The 5,792-nt window shown below is 42.5% G+C and overlaps 1 protein-coding gene across 4 annotated transcripts in view; it reads left to right on the forward strand.

Annotated features, from left to right (window-relative positions):
• Positions 1 to 5,792, forward strand: part of LOC109848924 (MADS-box transcription factor 23-like) — a 44,113-nt gene that overhangs the window by 20,869 nt on the left and 17,452 nt on the right. The gene's annotated exons all lie outside the window — the stretch shown is intronic.

The following is a 5,792-nucleotide window of genomic DNA, read 5'->3' on the forward strand; positions in this document are numbered from 1 at the left end:
CCCCCCCCCCCCACATTCACAATTCTTCACCTCATACATCATTTGATAAACCTCAAATTTTGGACGAACACCAGAATAACACCACGAACTTCACCAGAGAGATCCAGGCCAAAACCAGGACCGCCCACATAGCCATGCCCTTTTGGGCAACTCAATACGGGTTGATATGAAGTAAGTCCAAGCAATGCTGGAACTTGCTACATGTGACCACCTTGGTTAACATGTCCGCGGGATTCTCATTCGTATGCACCTTCATGAGAGAAATATCTCCTTCCTCTATAACATCCCGCACAAAATGATATCTGAAGTCGATATGCTTGGTACAAGCATGGTGAACTTGATTCTTCGCCAAGTGAATCGTATTTTGACTGTCGCACCACAAGTTCACGTTTTCCTGCTCGATCCCCAAATCATCTAGAAGACCCCACAGCCACAATGCTTCCTTCACTCCCTCCGCCATAGCCATATACTCGGCCTCTATTGTAGAAAGAACCACTGTAGCCTGCATCATCGATCGCAAACTAACTGGAGCTCCATGTATCCTGAATACATAACCAGTAGTAGATCACCGTCTATCTAGATCGCCCGCATAGTCAGAGTCCACACCTGTCGATCTGACATGTATCTCCACCAAAACACAGACCCGTATCCGCAGTACCTTCCAAGTACCTCAGGATCCATTTCACCACTTCCCAGTGTGCCTTTCCTGGATTCGCCATGAACCTGCTGACCACACTAACCGCCTGTGAAATATCTGGACGTATACACACCATTGCGTACATCAAACTGCCAACTGCACTCGCATAGGGAATACGCTCCATGCGTGCCTTATCTTCCACTGTAGTGGGAGATTGTTTACCTAAAAACCTAAAGTGTGGAGCCAATGGGGTCACCATCGATTTTGCACTTTGCATCCTGAACCTCACAATCACCCGCTCTATGAAGCCCTTCTGACTCAAGAACAATCGCCGATTCGCCCGCTCCCTTCTAATCTCCATACCCAGTATTTTCTTTGCAGCACCTATGTCCTTCATCTCGAACTCTTTGCTAAGTTGAGATTTTAGCTTATCTATCTCCACCTTGTTCTTCGATGCAATAAGCATGTCATCCATATACAAAAGGAGATAGATATAATCAGATCCACGAAGCTTTTGAATGTAAACACAACAATCATAGTCGCTTCGGGAAAACTCATGCTTTAGCATGAAGGAGTCAAATCGCTTGTACCACTGTCACGGAGATTGCTTCAATTCGTAAAGTGACTTCCTCAAGCGACATACATGATTCTCCTTATCCTCAACCTTGTAACCCTCAGGTTGATGTATATAGATCTCTTCATCCAAGTCTTCATGTAAGAAGGCCGTTTTGATGTTGAGTTGTTCCAGCTCAAGATCACCATGAGCAACAATACTCAATAACACCTGAATAGAAGTGTGTTTCACCACCGGAGAAAATATCTCATTGTAATCCACACCCTCTCTTTGTGCAAACCCCTTAGCCACTAGCCTCACCTTGTACCTCGTACCACCGAGCTTGAAGGATCTTCCTTTCTTTTATACAACCACTTACAACCTAAAGCTTTCTTTTCTACGGGTAATGAGACCACCTCCCATGTTTGGTTCTTCCGGAGCGATTCCATCTCCTCCTCCATCGTAGCCAACCAACTCTCTCTATTTCTATCCCGAATAGCTTCCTTGAAGGAGACCGGCTCATCTTACTCCACCGAGAGTGCGTACTCAACCAAATTAACCTGCCCATAGTACTTCAGGGGTTGATCAGCCCCCAGCTTCTGTACCTGCTTGTATACCCGCCTTGGCCTAGTGGAAGCCAAGCTATCCTCGAGCTGCTATTGTTGTAGTGCCTGTGTATTCTCCTACTGAACCTCCTCCTGCTATTTTTTACTTGAACATGACTAGAACCTGGTTGGTCTTTAGGTTCTATATCAATAACCTGGGACTTAGAATTCCCAACAGTCTCAACACCATCATCCTTGGGCACCCTAGCAATCATGGACTTCTCATCAAATGTAACATCCCTGCTGATCACGAACTTCAAATCTTTTGTACATCAAAGGCGATAGCCTTTTACACCCTTTGCATACCCTAAGAAAATTGTCTTCTTGGCCCTCGCGTCAAGCTTTCCCTTGTTGACGTGATAGTAGGTGGTACACCCGAAGATTCGGAGCCTCTCATAATTTGCATGCTCCCTTGACCACACCCGATAGGGTGTATCACCGTCCAATGTCGAATATGAAGATCGATTCACTATATAGCAAGCTGTAGCAATCGACTCTACCCACCATTCTTTACCCAAACCAGCATAAGATCGCATACTCACTGCTTTCTCCCGTAGTGTTCGGTTCAGTCTCTCCGCGACCCTATTTTACTATAGTGTAGATCTAACTGTCCAGTGTCTGGTAATCCCCTCCTGATCACAGAACTCCTTGAAGACACCATCTGTATACTCTGTACCGTTATCAGATCTCAATGCCTTTAATTTCTTTCATGTTCTGTTCTCAACCATCGCCTTCCACTTCTTGAATGTCTCAAATACCTCATTTTTATGCTTCATAAAATAAATCCAAGCATATCTCGAATGATCATCTATGAATGAGATAAAATATCTGGAACCACCCTTAGAAGTTGTCGAAGCCGGACCCCAAACATCCGTGTGTACATAATCTAGAATCTCTATGCTCTTGTGATTGCTTCTCAGAAATTGAACCCTGTGCGCCTTTCCATACACACAGTCCTAGCAAAAATCCATGCAAGGCTTCTTCAGATTCTTTAGCAAACCCTCCTTACTAAGTAGATCCAGACCCTTCTCTGACATGTGCCCAAGCAGCCTATGCCATAACCGTGTGTGCTCACATGGGTCTCCACCACTTTCATTAGTTCCAACTACTGCATCTCCTATCACCGTCGTACCCAAGAAAGTATATAGGTTACCGTGACGAATGCCCTTCATCGCTACTAAGGAACCCTGAACAACCCTCTTCACTCTGTTCTCTATTATAATCTTGCAACCCCCGGAGTCCAAAGCACCAACTGAGATAAGATTCTTCCGCAAATCGAGAATGTGCCTTACATCCATCAAGTTTCGAATCACTCCATCATACATCTTGATCTTGATATCGTCTAACCCTACCGTTTTACAAGCATGGTTATTCCCCATCAATACGGTTCCACCATCAATGCTCCTGTAGGTAGTAAACCACTTCTTATTTGGACACATGTGGTAAGAGCAACCAGAATCAAGTATCCACTTCCCGGAGGTATCCTCACCACCCGTGACGACATAACATTCTTTCCTTATCGTCTTTCAGTCTTGTTGTTGTTCTTCTTCCCACCTACTCTCTTATTAGGACAATTGATTTTAAAATGCCCTAGCTCACCGCATTTGAAACACGGTCTTTCCGCAAGAGGTCTTGATTTTGATCTAGACTTTCCTCCCTTGTCTTTTCCTCGCTCATTGCCCCTTCCTCTGGCGAAGAACCCTTGCGCTTGTTCTTTGTTACCACCAGTGGCCATATCACTAGTTGTAATTTTTCGAATATCATCTGCTAGAAGCACCGTTCTAGTCTCATCCATTGATAAACTGTCACCCACAAGCATCAGTGTTTGAACCAGATTCTCATAAGACTTCGGCAGAGATAGAAGTAGTAGAAGTGTCTGATCCTCGTCTTCTACTGTCACCTCAATATCTTTTAAATTCGATAAGATCCTATCAAACTTGTTGATGTATTCCCGGATTGATGAACCCTCCTCCATCTTACAAGTATATAATTTGGATTTTAAATAGAACCGGTTCGTTAGACTCTTCATCAAGAAAGTGCTCTCTAACTTTAACCACACGCCCGTAACCATTTCCTCCCCGTCCATCAAGAAAGCTACATCCCTTTCAAGGCAAAGGATAATCGACGCTCGTGCTTCCAGATCCAGCTCGTGCTCCCACCAAAGCTTTGTGCAACTTTTGCGAAATCAATGAATTTTTCATCTGCATCCTCCAATAGGAAAAATCATTCTTCTCATTGAATTTTTCAATCATGTATTTTCTAACTTTAACTGTTTTACTTGTAGACGTCATTCTCCGCTTGTTTTAGTAAATCCGCTTCTCTTAGGAATTTTAACAAATACATTGTGTTCACCACACAATAATCAACCACCACCTCAGATCACTAGCTCAACCACCGCCGATCTGAATATGGGCTATGATACCAAATGTTGGGCGCAGAGACACGTCCTCACGCCGCGGAAGCGATATCACCTGAGAGATAGCCCTGGTTTTTGTTATCACAAAAGCATAAGTCAACCTCTATATTCTTATTTCTCAAAAGAAACTAGAATAGATAGTGAAATTCTTATTTTTCAAAGGAAACAAGAATCGAAAGTGATATATTTCATCAAAGTAAAATATACACTCTTCCTCTCCTCAGTTCTAAGACTGAAATGTCGAGGGAACCTACAAGCTATGACAACACACAGTAAAAGACGAGACAACAGATTTACGTGGTTCGGCAAACTTGCCTACGTCCACGGGAGAGGTTTTCACTATGAGGAGAATACCAAACTATTACAAGCTCTCTCTTCCTCACTCTTTTCTTTTCCTCTCAAGTTTCTTACTCACTTAAGAATTTCCCACTTATTTTTCCTCACACTCTTCCTCTTCTCCTTACCTCTATTTATAGGCAAGAGGAGAAAAGAACCAAGAGAGCACGGAGCTCAAGGGAACACGGAGCTCAAGGGTGCACGGAGCTCAAAGAAGCACGGGGCTTAAGGGATTTTCTTATTCTAATTTTTGTTTCTAGAAGTGCTATGAAAGGTAAGTGATACTAAGATATGAAAAGGTTTACCAAATGTTGTTTAGAGGACTTATTGAGCCCCCTAACATTCCATAAAGAAAGATTCTTCTTTAATTCATCCTCCCCCTATCTATTGTAGAGGGATCAATGTTCATTGAGTCCAGATTCCTACTACGAATTTGAATCCAGGGATTTTCAGCTAGAGTGCTCTTATAACTTAGTCTCTCCTTCAACTTCAAGGATGTATATGTTATATTTGGTTGATTGAATCAAATAAAAATCTTGTCTTCTTCTTGGTAATTTTGCTCATTATATCATGTGCTTAATTGTTGTTCCTCATAATGTGGGGTGATGAAAATTGAGGAGCTGGCCACTCCTAATAAGATGTTCATTATGTCCTGTGTATGATATATTGAACATTGCAAGTCATCAAATATACCTTAATGTGGAAACCTGTAACCACTAAAGAGCTTGTCCACATATATAAATATTGGACTGGGTGGAAAATTTTTAAGTTTAAATGAAATGGTAAGTGATATGGCTTGCATAAGATTCTATAGGAGAGTTACATAGGGATCCAACAGAGAAGCAACTAATGTCCTGAAGTCTTCATATAAGGACATCCGTTTGGTTATTAACAATGGAGATTGAGGAGTCTATGAAAAAAGGGCAGTCTGGAACAGGTAACTCCTGCTATGCGCGGGATCTGAGAAGGGGTCTAACCACTTCGAATCTATCGTATGCAGCCTTACCTTGCATTTCTACTAGAGGTCGTTTCCACGGCTCAAATCTGAAACCCCAATGCTAACTGTAACCCCAATGCTCCCCTTATGGATTGAGGAGATGGAAGAGTCCATCAAGTTATAGAAAATTTTGAGATGGTTCTCCCCTTATGGATTTTGAGCAGATTGAGGAGTCCGTGAAGTAGTAGAAAATTTCGAGATGGACTGAAAAGCTAATGAAGTATAACTTCATGCAAATATTAAATAGA

Source organism: Asparagus officinalis, chromosome 7 (genome assembly GCF_001876935.1).
Source record: "Asparagus officinalis chromosome 7, Aspof.V1, whole genome shotgun sequence".
Lineage (NCBI taxonomy): Eukaryota > Viridiplantae > Streptophyta > Magnoliopsida > Asparagales > Asparagaceae > Asparagus > Asparagus officinalis.